The sequence below is a fragment of the Grammomys surdaster genome, unplaced genomic scaffold, assembly GCF_004785775.1.
Source record: "Grammomys surdaster isolate TR1022 unplaced genomic scaffold, NIH_TR_1.0 207, whole genome shotgun sequence".
NCBI lineage: Eukaryota > Metazoa > Chordata > Mammalia > Rodentia > Muridae > Grammomys > Grammomys surdaster.
Window position 1 is genome coordinate 1,992,315 of NW_021604652.1, and position 14,876 is coordinate 2,007,190.

Below are 14,876 nucleotides of genomic sequence, written 5' to 3' on the forward strand. Positions count from 1 at the left end.
AAGGTTTTATCTGTTTGTATTTTATTTTATTTTATTTTATTTTATTTTATTTTATTTTATTTTAGGGGGGAAGTTGCAAGGGTGGAGGGCAAATTCGAAGGGACTGGAAGATGATGGGGTTTGGGGTGCATGATGTGAAATTTACAGAGAATTAATAAATTTTTTAAAAAAAAAGCTGGGTGGTGGTGGCACACACTTTTAATCCCAGCATTTGGGAGGCAGAGGCAGGTAGATATCTGTGTTCCAGGCCATCCTGGTCTACAAAGCGAGTTCCAGGACAGTTAGGACTACACAGAGAAAACCTGTCGCAGAAACAAACAAAAACCAACCAGGACTCAAAGGAAAATGTTACAATTAGAGTTAATCAAGCAGAAGAGAGAATGTCAGAACTCAAAGATAGAGTGTCTAGGCGAAGTAAGCAAAGAATATGATAAATATAGATAGGACACATACAGGAAATATGAGAAATAATGAAAAGACCAAAGCTTCCAGTTATAGGATAGATGAGATTTCCAGGTCTATGGCATAGACCAGCTTTTCCAAAAGATCAAAGATGAAAACGAACTTCCCCAGAGTAAGAGAAGACATAAGTATACAAGAAGCACACAGAACACTAAGTTAGCAAGACTAGAAAAGAAACATCTGACAGCATATCAAAGTTAAAACACTAAATATACAGAACAAAAAAAAGGTATTGAAAGCTTCAGGAGAAAATAATGTGGAAAAAGAACTCTTAGGCCTCAATCTTAAAAAAAAAAAATCAAAAACTACAGGAAATTAAGAAGTGCTTTGAGTAGGAGAAATAGTCTTCCCCAAGAAAGAGCACATCAATTAGTTATCTGATACCAAATGGTCAGCTCTGAAAACATACATATAAGTAAAATTATATGGACTGAGCAGGATATCTATGTATGTGTGTATGTATGTGTGTATATGTGTGTGTATATATGTATATATGTATGTATGTGACAACAAAGAAAAAGAGTCTATGAATTAATGACAGCAATAAAGTACATGACAGGAATTGGATGGAGGAAAGGGAGAGGGAGAAATTATATAATTATAGTATAATCTCAAAAAATTATAAAAACATAGTGTGCCCTATTAAATCTCTCAACTTTCCTCAAAGCCAGCATAACAAAACAAGATTCTGAATGTTTTGTTTTTTTTATTTTTTGTATATAAAAATTAATAAATGCTTTGATTATCTTTTTAAAATTTAAAAGCTCTCCCCAAATTTAAAATCATTATTGAGAGATATGTTTCAATTGTAGCCATTGTGATATTGGCAGTGTTTTTTCTGTTTATTTTCTTTACAGCTTCATTTGTCTTTTTTCTGTTGTGCAGAGCCCACCAAAGATGGTCAGTCTGACACAGTTTATAACCAAGTCTTTATTCCAGATGATTCAGATCACACGTATTTGGAGACCCAGGTGTGGCCCTGAGTGTCCAGAGCACAGGACTTTTAAGGTAAAAATCAAGTCAGGATATCTCTCCCTCGGCAGCTGCAGTGGACTTCCCAGAAGCAAGCAATTTAACAGAAACTAAGATAATTGTAGCTGGAGGGATTTCTGCACAAACAGGCTAAGATACGTAGCTAAGATATCTTGACCTTTGGTTTCTAGAGTAGAGTTTGGTAATTTTCCATGGGATTCTTTAGGAGATCAAATCCTAGTTAAACCTGAAATGACGTCAGCAGTAGCAAAGGGTGGAGGACCTCTGCACTGTCTTGTACGTCACATTTCTACAAGCCCTTGGCTATACCTTTTTCTCTCTTTTGTTCAATCTGTTGTTTCCTGTATTAAGTTTGGTCTTATGGATATGAATTATTTTAGCCTCTTTAGATCACGGGAAGTCTTTCTTTTTCCACGATGGCAGGTACTTTTGTTTGGTTGGTGCAGTAGTCTAGGTTGATAGTCATGGTCATTTAGAACTTGAAGTGCATTTTTCCAGGATCTGCTGGCTTTCAAAATTTCCGTTGGAAAATCAGTTGTTATTCTGATAAGTTTTCCTTTATATGTGACTTGTGGATTTTTTGTGTAACTTTTAATACTCCTTCCTTCCTTCCTTCCTTCCTTCCTTCCTTCCTTCCTTCCTTTCTTTCTTTCTCTTTTCTGATTTTGACTCTGTGTACTTCCTGTATCCATATGGCCATGCCTTTCCTTATTCGGGGGAAGTTTTCTTCTAAGATCTTGTTGAAGGTCTGGTCTAGGCCATTGACTTGGATTCTTCTCCTTCATCCACACCTATAATTCGTTTATCACTTTAGGAGTGGTGGGACCTTGGAAAAGGGAAACAATAAATGAGGCAGACTAAGGACTTATGCAATAGACCATGATTCAGCACATCAGACAACTTATACTCTGAAGTTTAAGAGGAGTCACATGAATAAAGTGTACAATCACAAGAACAAGCCACATGTGACAGACAAGCCACACATGGCAAAAGCATAAGTTTTCCTTAGAGGCATACTAACAAACAATAATATCACGTTGTAATGAATAATCTGAAGTAAGCTCATTCCTATCCACCACACCTGGGAGAAGCACAAAAGCATAATCCAAGAACAAGGTTTTTTTTTAAGAAACTGAAGTCACAAGACTCTTGTCTTGGTTTCTTGGAGTGTTCTTATAAGCACTCAGAAATCTCCTCCTCACATGAGTCTATTCTTTGGACCATGTTCCGATAATTCAAATATTTGGTCTTTTCATGGTGTCCCACATTTCCTGTATGTCCTCTTACTGTGCTTTAATTTTTTGTATTCTCTGATAACATTCATGATTCTTCTTTTAAAATTCATGATTCTTCTGTGTCCTGGGGTTCATCTTGGTAATTTTTATTAAAGAACTTTTCTATAGGACTAGGGGAATTGGTTCAAGACACTCTGTCTTGTACATTCATATTGGTCTTGTGTTTGCAACTTGACCTGACCATATAGACTTCCTTCTTTGGTTATGTGCCTGATGTGAGATTCTAACCATGATGCCTTAGATTTGATGAGTGCAGGAGTAGCATGACGGGGGTTAGGCCAGATAAAACTAGTGCATAGGTTGCTTGATTAGATCTACAGCAGGCACAGCTGCTGTGCAAGCCTTGGGGACTGTATAGGCCTGTGGGTGCGGAAGTTGCAGTAGGGTAGAGGGAAGGGAGAGAAACGGAGTAGGGAAAAGGAACCATCAGGCAGAGCCAGTTTGTAGGTCATGGGTCTGGAGTTAGGCCTGTGAGTGTGGAGATGATGGGGCTATAGTCAGACTATTTAGCAGCTCTTGTGCACACATAGGCACTGTTTGAGGCCATTCTCTGCCTTTTTGAAGACTGAGAAAATAAGCTGCAGAAGCCCCGGTTGTTTCCTTCCATCTTCCCCCTATGTTGTTACTTTCAGTTCTTGCTAATAGTATCTTTGATTTTCAGTGCTTTAAAAGTAGTTGTTTAGCATACATCATCTACTAGTCTAGTTTAGGCTCTACTGCCTGCTAAAATAATGCCAGTTTTAAAACCAGACCATGGGACCATATTCTATGGCAGCATACCATTGTAATTCTAGCACTTGAAAGTTGAAGCAGGAGGATTGCAAATTTAGGGCAGTCTAAGGCTACGTAATAAAGACTCCATCTTAAGAAATCAACAAAAAAGTGTAAATTTTGATCCTGGAAACTTGAGTGATGGGATTCCCAACTGACACCTTTGTGGATGACTCGAATATCTACCCGCAAGAGTTCTATAGAGAACATCCTATGGTGTAAAGCCATTCACCACCCCAAGACAGATTCATCTTACTACTGTTCAAAGAAGAACTTTCTGAGTGGCCTTGAATGAGAGATACAGCCAGAGAGATGGGACTTGGTTGATGAATGAGCCATATCTTGAAATGTATTGGATACTTGTGTGTTAGCTATTGGGTCTTTTCACAGCCATTTATTAAACACTCATAATAATATGGAAACAATTGAATATTAATAATAATATTAATAAGTACAATAAAATTAAAGGTTAACTGACACGTCTCCCTGCAATTATTGATCTTGAAAAAACATTTGAGACCTAAACATGGTGGTATAATCTCAGCACTTGAAACACTGGAGTCAATAGGATCAAGAAGAGTTCAAGGTCATCTTTGGTTACATAATCAACTGCATGAGACTTTTTCTCAAAAACAAATGCAAAAACAAACAAATATTTGGAATCTAAATTCCCATCACTGTCACGGGTGCAGTGAGACAGAGGCCTTTGCCTTCAACAGAAGGTATTTCTAGTGCAGCAAGTGAGATACTACAATTGTAAGTACAAACTCAGACAATGAGGAAGGAAAATAAGATATGATATTACTGTGACTGAGGTGGGTCCTTTTTGAGCTGACATAAATTGATATCTAACCAAATCCAAGAAGACAAGACATCTATGCCTCTGGGAATGAGCTTGGATCCTTAATTGGAAGGAAGAAAGGGGAGTGGACTGAAGAGGAAAATCAATAAAATCTAACGCATGGGGGAAGTTTGTGACATTTCACATGTCAAGGAGAGGAGGTAAGAGTTTATTCTGAAACAAGGTATTTAGAATGCCTAAAAACATGGATGGGACCAGAGAGGTCCAACTTTAGGAACTACTGAATAGCAAATTAGGGTTAGAAGACACAAAAGCCGCCGAATGACACTGTGGAAAAAGCACTGCCCCTCCCTTAACTGTCCTTTTCTCTGTCCAGGTGGAAGTGTGGAGAGGATGGCTCCAGGGCTCTCTAGGCCTTTGATTTCTCTTCCCAGGGTTCTTTGCTTTCCTAAGGAAGTTGGTTCGTGTGATTCATGTGCACAAAATCACAGTTATTTGTTCTTTTAGTCTAATATGATTCGGGTGATCTTTTCCTGTTAGCACCAAGAACATTCTCAGGTCAAAGGACTCATTATCACAATAAAAATTAAACAAGCTTCTCACTAACAGGAAATTTTTGCTTTGGTTTTTTTTCTTACTGTACCTCTAGGGGGCAGGCATGCCTAGCTAAGAAAACAAAGGGTTGGCTGGGCTCTTTTTACCTAATCCCCTACTATTTATTGAGAATAACTAGAGTGAAATAAAATATTATTTTGTACGATTATATATACATCCTTTATAGAATCATTGTCTTCTTAAATTTATAAGTGCAATTTTTGAAGTGATTTCAGATAACAGATTTTCTATAGTATAGAATAGAATCTATACAGTATTGCATTTAATATTAACAAGTACATTTCAGACAGTGTCACTAGATGCATAAGACCTTTAAGAGGGATTTATTTTAGGATTCAACATTTAATTTAAATTCCTCATATGAAACAGGACAAAGTCTTAGAAACCATCCATGTGTCATAATCTATTTGAAGAAAAAGTCTGCATTAATAAAATTGTTGCTACAGTCAAATGAGTATAGCCATTTCATTACTAAGACATGCGTTAATTGAAATAAGCCAGAGAGAACTATAATTTTAGCATATTAAGTACATTTTGGTTGTTATTTTTAAGACAGTGTTTCTCTGTGTGGCGCTTGCTGTCCTGGAACTCATTCTGTAGACCAAGCTAGCCTCAAACTCAGAGATCTGCCTGCCTCCGCATCCAGAGTGCTGGGATTAAAGGCATGCATCATTATTCCCATAATGAAGTACAATTTAAAGAAGTAGGTAATATATTCCCAAGACAAATTTTGTCCTGGTCAGCTATTTGATTTACTCTTTTTTAAAAAACAGTATTTTATTGAGAATTTCACATGTTATATTTTTATTATAGTCACTATTTCTCCCCCAGCTCCTCCTAGATCCACCCCTACCTCCCTTTATGTTCCCTACCTATTCGCCTTCATGTTCTCTCTCTTAAAAACCTTAGAGTCCTGTTAGTCTTGGCCAACTACTACTGTTGGGTATGGAGGCTGCCCTGAAGTGTAGATGAACTACTGGAGGTCACAGCATTAAACAAAGCAGACTCTCTCCCCAGCAGTTATCAAAAGCCAATAGTTTTTATCTAGGAGTGAGACCTCAGGCCACCTCTCCCCATCTCTATGCTAGGATTTGTCTCGCTTGAGCTTGGGCAGGTCTTCTGTGTACTATCACAATCTCTGTGAGTTAATATGATGTGTATCTGCCTTGTTCTGTCCAGGCCTCCAAAAAATTTAAGTCATCTACCACATCTGGTTCTTATCTTTGCATCCTTCTTCTGTAATGACCCCTGAGCCTTGAGGGGATAGATGTAATATAGAAATCCTATTTAATGAGCATTTGTAAGTCTCTTATTCTCTGCATGTCGACCAGTTGTGGCCTTCTATGTTTATTGCTATCTACTACAAGAAGAAACTTCTTGATGGGAGTTGAGAGATACTCTGATCCATTAGAAGTTATTTTAATGCTATGCCCACTTACCATAATAATAATAGTAGTAAGTTTTCCCTTAGGACTCTTGACTTACCTAACTACAAGTTCTTGGCCTCATCAACAGCTAGGTATGGGTTCCCTCTCATGTAGCAGGTATTACATTTAATCAGGAAGTGGTTGGATACCCCTATAGAATTCTTGTTAGTGCTTCATCAGTGGGCATATCTTGCCAAGAAGGTCATTATTGTAGCTCTGAGATATATAAACTGAGGACATGACCATTCCAAGGTATGGTTAAGGGGAATGTTTTTATTGTAGATATGATGAAGAATACAGCCAGATGGCATCTGGAAAAGTCCAGAGCAGAGAGATAAACTGGTCATAAATATGGCTATCCATGAGAGAGGGGAGTATAGCGGGGGAGGGGAGAATGGAGACAATATAGTGAGAAAAGCAGGAGCAGAGAAGAGAGATAAAAATAGCAAGAATACCAGAGTTATAAGGAGAATGAGTAGCTGGTAGGAGAGAAGTCTGTGAGCTGAAGGGAGTTTAGGGTAGGAGAGGAGATGATAAGGGGTAGGATGCTAGCATGGACTCTGAAATGTATAATAGGTACTTGTGGTGCTGAAGGAGCCTAGAGGCCAGCATGAACTTTGATACGCTGATAGGTCCCTTCTGCCAAAGGTAAGGGAAATAACTCATTTTGACAAATGAGGATCAGTTTCACGAGTTGTGAGGAATGTTGGTTTTTATATAACCACCAGAAAACCTCCTATAGTCCAGATTGAACCTATTTCTGGGTATTTGGGCTGTGTTTGGAGTTTGGGGAATTGGTGTTTCCTTTGGACCTGACAGTCTCAGGAATTATGTTGTATTCATTTGGGCTTGGCACTGGGGCATTATCAGTTTTGTTGTTATTGTTGTTGTTGTATTTTGACTAGTTGTGGTTTTCTACATTGGTCTTCATCTGCTCCAAAGAGAGGCTTCATTGATGAGGAGTGAGAACTACACTTATCTGTGGGTACAAAGATAAGTATTTAGAATGTGGTTAGGAAGAATCATGTTCAGCCAGAAAAGTGGCAGTAGTAGGTTCTCTCCTAAGATCTGACCAAGCCAGCTCAGTCAGTCAACAGGGTCTCACGGGAGGGAGTGAGGATTGAAAAGAAAAAGACAATTAGACAATGTTATAACATGACTTTAGCCAGTGTTGAAGCTGAAGCAGGTTTATTCCCCCCCCCCCCCCGGTCTGCTTTTATACCATTCTAGGTACTTGCAGAGAATAAGGTCAGTTCTTAGATCAAAGACAAAGTAATCCAACAAGGCAAAGAACAAAGAGATCACAACAGGTAGTAATCAAACAAAGCAATAAGTCCCAAGTCACTGGGTCTGGGGGCTTATCAGGATTACCAAGACAAAAGGGAAGTCACACATTCCTTGGCTGTGTTTACCTTGATCCTTGCATTAACCTAAATGTGAATACTCTTATCTGAGCCTACTTCCTTGAGCCCAGTGACAAGTACTTGCCAATTTTCTATAAGCGGTACCAAAAGCTCTCCACAAAGATCCATGACCACACTAGCCCTGGGCAGTCGGCAAGGTTTCCAGAACCAGGTATGATGTTCCTCCTGTTGAGTAGCTCTTTGTACAATTAGAAAACTGCTGGTGGATGCCAAGATATGAGTGCCACTATTGCATCCTTAGGAATGCTTTGCCATGCTGATCATTGTGGTTCAGTGGCACCACAGCTCTGTAGGAACAGAGCTGCTAACTGTAGCATTTATTTGCAGAGAGGCACACACACACACACACACACACACACAGAGAGAGAGAGAGAGAGAGAGAGAGAGAGAGAGAGAGAGAGAGAGATTGCTTTTCTTTTCTTCCATACACATCTTGGCAGATCTTGGCAGAGCAGGCTTAATGGACTCTGCCACTGATTTCTCTCCCAAGATCTGGCTGAAATTTAGTCCTCCCACTCCAAGTGGCCCTTGGGCCCTTTCTAACACCTGGGGTTGGCCAAATGTAGAGATCAGTCTCTAATGCAGCACCTTAGTCCCAAGAAATGGCAGCTGGACCTCTGCCACCACCAGGAATGTGAGCTAGAGCACACCTGCCTTAGAGCTTAGGGTTTTTTTTTAATTGTTTGGTTTTCGTTTGTTCACTTACCCTCACAGCATGACTAACTCAATATAGATTGACCAATGGTCCCTTCATGGGGAGAACTTAAAACAGGCTCAACTTCTAGTACAAGAACTATTGCAACTAGGACATAAAGTACCTAAATCTGTGCTGATTAATTTTACTGAGGTATTTATCATCTAGTCTATGAGGACATTCTCCTTTCCTTCTCATCTAACCAATATTTAAGTAATTCAGGGTACATAAGCTGAAAGAAAAATTTTAATTTTGGGTCATTTCAATTGGGTATGTCCTCATCTGTATATCACCAGTAAGAGTTTGACTCTTTTCTTTCTGTTGCTTTCTGCAGACTCTTGGTTAAATTCTACAAGAGAGGGGTTGGGGATTTAGCTCAGAGGTAGAGGGCTTGCCAAGCGCAAGCGCAAGGCCCTGGGTTTGGTCCTCAGCTCTGAAAAAAAAAAGACAAAATTCTACAATAGATGTAACAGTTGAAGCAGAAAGGGTTATTATTTTATTAAATAGGGCTGTTGCTAAAGTTGTAGTGCAAAGAATTAATCCCCTATTTCCTTATCAATTACTTACTCTTTCTTCCTTTTCATTTCTTACTGGAATTATATATCAACATGGCAATAGTATAATAGAAATTTATTATGTCATAGTATTCCACAATAATCTGTAATTCCTTATTTACAAGAAATTGTAGACTGAATAATGATGGGAAGGACACATATTAAACAACTTACTGGTAAAGAGCCTATATAAACAATTGTGCTACTAAATAAAATTCACATTGACTATTTGGTCCACACCAATAATAATTGGTAAATTACATTAGCATGTTACACAGAATCTATAGAGAATAACTATAAAAGAGATTCCTTTTTAAGATTCCTTTTGAAGATACCCCATGGGTGTTAGTTAAAATTGCATCTAAAAATCCTATAGAGATTTCTTTTAATGTTTTTACAGATGGTGCATCAAAACAACAAGGAGATATGTTTTATATATTCTTATATACTACACCACATTGTATATATAACTTTGATTTAACTCTTATTTAGAAAAATAGATCCATTACAATATACTATAAATGTAGCTTAGATTCAACTCTTGTTTTAAAAAACTGATGTTTTAAAATAACAACAATATTTGCCTCCATCTTGGATGATGACCTCATCAGGATGGAAGCAGCCATGTGGCTGCCAACCACCTTACTAAGGTTAAATGATACATGCCGTGTTACTTCAGCACCATCTTGATCAAAATAATTGTGTGATATAAACCAACTAAAGTAGCACCTATAAAACTACATAATCTTACTGAGCCCTCTGCTTATTATTGTATCTCCTTTTTAGACTAGAGAGGCAACAGAAGATCTTCGAGATATTTTGGATTAGGATGAATTTTTGTATGGTGATAGATTGCTAAGATCATAAAGATATACTCAGATTAATAAGAACTAACTTAGAGATATATGTCTAAGCACTTATGTCTTTGCTAACTGTGTTAAACACCAGGCCTCTAGAAAAATTTAAATAAGAAACAATGTATATTTGATAAATAAGGTATGTTTGATAAGTAAAGTTTATAAATTCCTTAGGTTTATTGAGGACAGCAGAAACTGAGTAAAGGTATATATCTAGCCTCTTTGTCTTTTTGATGGTATTTATGGTTTAAAGTTTTATTTTGATTCTAAGGGATCTTCAAATTTTTAAGGCTCAAACTTAACATGGATAAAACTATAAAATCCTTATCTTATAAAAGCTACTAACTTGTAAACCACTAAAGTTAATATTAAAACATGCAAGTTAATGGTCAATCACCTATAAATGTTCAATTTTTTTGATGTGCTCAGAACTATGCTTGTAGTCATGCTAAATACAAATGTAATTCATTTACGAGGATAAGCCTTGACATTCTATGAATGCTGTCAAAATTAAGCCTGAAGTACATAAAGTTTATTCAAAATTAGGTATACTTAATAGATGGTCCTTAAACTCCTAGTGGATCTGCTGGATTTAGCAGCATTTAACATGTTTAATGAGAAGGCTTCCAGTTATAAAGAGAAATGCCAGCTCCTAGTGGTGTTTCTGTCATTTTAATTGATATAGAGGCCATTTGGATTACATTTCCTGCTCTAACTTATACTTCTCAGTACTCTGATAATGTTGATAGCTACCTAGATTTATCAGTTTAACAACAACAAACACCAAACTCCTCCCCAGCAAGGCTGCAGCTGCCCGGTCTGTCCATCTCATATGTAAAATCCAGATCAATAAAGTCCCACATGGCTCCTGATCTTATATATCCTCCCAGGACAGCTTTCCAGAGACCACAAGACTACATTTGGAAGAAGATGGCCAATCCATCAAAAGATGCCCGAAAAAGAAGAGTGAGCTGATAACTTTGGGAGATATCAAGACTCTGACTCATCAAGCTGAGACATTTGGGGAATCAACTAGGACAGTGTCCTCCTGAACCCCCAAATGATGCTGTTATGTTTACTGACTGTATTACATGTTAACTTTCAGCTTGTCAATGCAGACTCTAAATGCCTTTTGTCAGGGGGGATAACAGGCACACCTGAAATAGGAGACAACATGATGTCTTGCCATGCTAAAGACTAGTTTTTATCCTTTAGGACCAGTTATCTGGATAAAAGATAGTATAAAACTATTTAATCACATCAATGAGGGATATTATGCTTGGACTAATCTAACTGATCAGTCTAAACACAATAATATGAGTGTTAGCATACCTAAGTACTCTTTAGAAAGTTCTGATAGTGGAAATTATAGTTAAATGAAGATGAAAAATGGAATATTTGATGCATTGCTTACCAAAGTTGATATCATTGTACTTAGAATAATACTTTCCATTGCCAATGCTTTAGAAAATAACTTCTGCCAGACAAGATCGGGCACGTTCAGGGTGCTATGGCCATAGACTCAGGGTGGGCAGCTGTCAGCTACGCCAGCATAGCTGACTGAGTTCCTTGGATCGGCAGAGGGCTGAGGGTGAGAGAAAGAAAGACAAGGAGTCATCTGGTAAAGATCAAATGCTATATTTTGAACTGCATAGCTCCCTTTTATACTCCCCACAAAACAGGAACACAAATGAGAACAGGAACAAAACAGGAACAAGGAGATACACTCGGCAGCCTATCACCTAAGTTTGGATTTCTCCTCAAGCAGTCTTTTTGGGGAAATGCATGGAGATGGGGGGTCGGGCATAACAGCACAGGTGCAGAGGATGGTGACTCACAGGCAGCCAAAGTACATGGCTTGAACCTGAAAATGGACTCCCAGACAGAGTTATTAAATTAACAGGCTGGCAAGCCAAGGATGGATAAGATTCTGCGCAGAGTCTTACCAATCTAAGACAGACGTGCATTGCTTTGGATAATGTCTATTCCATGACGAGTAAGAAAGGCATTCTTGTCAGAATGACCTAAGACAGGTTCAGTCTTGTTAATGAAATAAAAAAGGGAGAGAGGCAGAGAGCCTTTGGGGCTGCTTGGCAAGAATCTGACATGGGCCAAGGACAAGGAAATGGGATGCTTGGCAGGAATATGACATTGGCCAAGGACAAGGAAGTAGGCTTCAGGCAGGAATCTGACATTAGACTAGAACAAAGAAGTGATTTCAGGTAGGAATCTAAATCTTAAGCTAGAACAAGGAAGTAGGCTTCAGACATGAAGATGACTTTGGACTAGGACAGGGAAATAGGCTCAGATACTTTGGTCATCCTGATAAGCCTTTAGAAACAGTGATCACAGGGGTGTTCATGGAATTTTGTTTAATGCCTTGCTTTCTCTTTGACTATCTGTGTTTATTGTCTTGCTTGTTCCTTGACTATTTGCATCTATTGTACTGCTAGTTCCTCAACCTAGAACTGACCTTAATCCTTGTATGTAATTCAAATGGTATAAAAGCAAAAAGGAGGAGGGGGAATGGGATGGGGGTTTCTAGGGAGGGGAAATGGGGAAAGAGGAAGGCATCTGAAATGTAAATAAATAAAATATCCAATAAAAAAAAGGTAGAATTACCACAAAAAGAAAAAAGAAAATAACTTCTGGCTTCTTCTCCAGGAAAACACCAAATGGTGAATGACGAGGATGCAACAGGAGGGCCTGGAGGATCTGGGGGCCCAGAGGATTCAGCATCGGTCTTAGGAGTGGTGGTTGTGGTCGAGGCCGTGGGGCTCATGAAGGTAAAGCAGAAGACAAGGAGTGGATCCTGCTTACCAAGCTGGGCTGCCCGGGTGCGCACATGAAATCAAGTCCTTGGAGATCTACCTGTCCTTCCTGCCCATTAAGGAGTCTGAGATTATTGACTTTTTCCTGGGTGCATCCCTAAAGGATGAGGTTCTGAAAATCATGCCAGTGCAGAAGCAGACTCCGGCTGGCCAGCAGGCCAGGTTCAAGGCTTTTGTCGCTATTGGGGACTACAGTGCTCATATTGGTCTTGGTGTTCAATGCTCCAAGGAGGTTGCCACTGCCGTCTGAGGGGTCATCAACTTGGCCAAGCTCTCCATCGTCTCTGTGGGGGGGGGAGGCTGCTGGGGGAACAAGATTGGCAAGCCCCAAACTATTCCATGCAAGATGATGGGCCACTGTGGCTCTGTGCTGGTGCGTCTCATCTTTGCCCCCAGAGGCACTGACATTGTCTCTGCTCCTGTGCCCAAGAAGCCTCTGATGATGGCTGGCATAGACGACTGCTACCCTTCAGCCAGAGGCTGCACTGTCACCCTGGGAAACTGCAAGGCCACCTTTGATACCATCTCCTGGACCTACAGCTACCTGACCCCTGACGTCTGGAAAGAGATTGTGTTCACCAAGTCTCCTTCTCAGGAATTCACTGATCATCTTGTGAAGACCCATACCAGAGTCTCTGTTCAGAGGACCCAGGCTCCAGCTGTGGCTACCACATAAGGGTTTTTATACAAGAAAAATAAATGAATTAAGTCTGTTTAAAAAAAAAGTAAATAACCTCTGGCTTTATTTGGCACATGGCAGTCAACAAGAATAATCTTTTCATATTAGAGGAGACCTGTCTATTCCTGGGTTTTTAAAAATAAATTTATGCCACGTAGTGGTGGTGCATGCCTTTAACACGCAATACTCGGGAGGCAGAGGCAGGCAGATCTCACTGAGTTTGAGGCCAGTCTGGTCTATAGAGCGAGTTCCAGGACAACCATAGGAGTCACTTATAAGCACTATGCAGAAATAATGGGACAAAATAGAATCTACCTTCACCCCGATATTCCTGTGGATGGTGTTTTCTTTGTCTTTTTTTTTTAAGGTTTATTTTTATTTTGTGTATGTGAGTACACTGTAGCTGTCTTCAGACACACCAGAAGAGGGCGTCAGATCTCATTACAGATGTTTGTGAGCCACCATATGGTTGCTGGGAATTGAACTCAAGACCTCTGAAAGAGCTGTCAGTGCTCTTAACTGCTGAGCCATCTCTCCAGCCCAGATGGTGTTTTTCTATCCCATTGTTTATGCCTTAAATGTCCTCATAGACCTCTTTATTGCAATTCTACCTCTAACCATACCCTTCCCTCATGTAAACAACTGCCTTTGGGATGGATTTTTTGTGAAAAATGTTACTTATACTGCTATTTCTCTACATTATAAAGGTTTATGCAGGATAGGCTGAACTACAGCCATTTTTCTTTTCAGTCGATCAATAGAATCAAGAGAACTCTCTGAAACTTGTGATGATTCTTTGTATCCAGTGGATCCTGTAATGGCTGCAGCCACAATTTCTATCACAGGAATGGTTACTGGAATGAAAAGAGAGGTCTCAAAGATGGCCAGTGTGAGAAGTAAAATTACCAATACCACAGCAAAGATACTAGCAGAAATTAAGAAATGGGTGAATCGAGAACCACGGTTTTACAAAATAGAGCTTATTTGTTGTTTAAGCATAATCTTGGTTACCAACAACTTCCTAGTATATGTTGCTTTAATTTGTCAGACTTTTCTCATAGTCAAAGAAATGATTTGCATAAACAGGCAGTCAAACTCTGTTAAGTGACCTTTGAATGACCATCATGGTTAAGATGGCTTTCTCCTTCCCTTGGTCCTGTAATAGCTATTCTCACAATTTTCTTCTGCTTGTCTTTATTAACTAGACTAGCCATAGAGGCAACATATTCTCTATTATAGCCACTATTAAAACAAACTTAGAAATGGAGAGATGTAGAAAGGCATGAGGTCCTATCTGTAAGGCCAGGCTTCACTTTAATCCCCCATATCGTTGTTTATCCCAGACTCCTGAGCATTGTTTCTCAGCAACATAACCCAGTCTTATGAAAGAGGTCCCCTGTAATTTGCAAAAAGAATTTATTATGCTTATTACAAACCCTTCCTTCCTAGACCCTTATCCTAAGTATCATTTC

At 39.1% G+C, this 14,876-nt stretch overlaps 1 pseudogene; it reads left to right on the top strand.

Moving 5' to 3' along the window:
* Positions 1-12,569: 12,569 nt before the first annotated feature.
* LOC114624475 lies at positions 12,570-13,401 on the top strand (annotated as a pseudogene).
* The last annotated feature ends 1,475 nt before the right edge of the window (positions 13,402-14,876 follow it).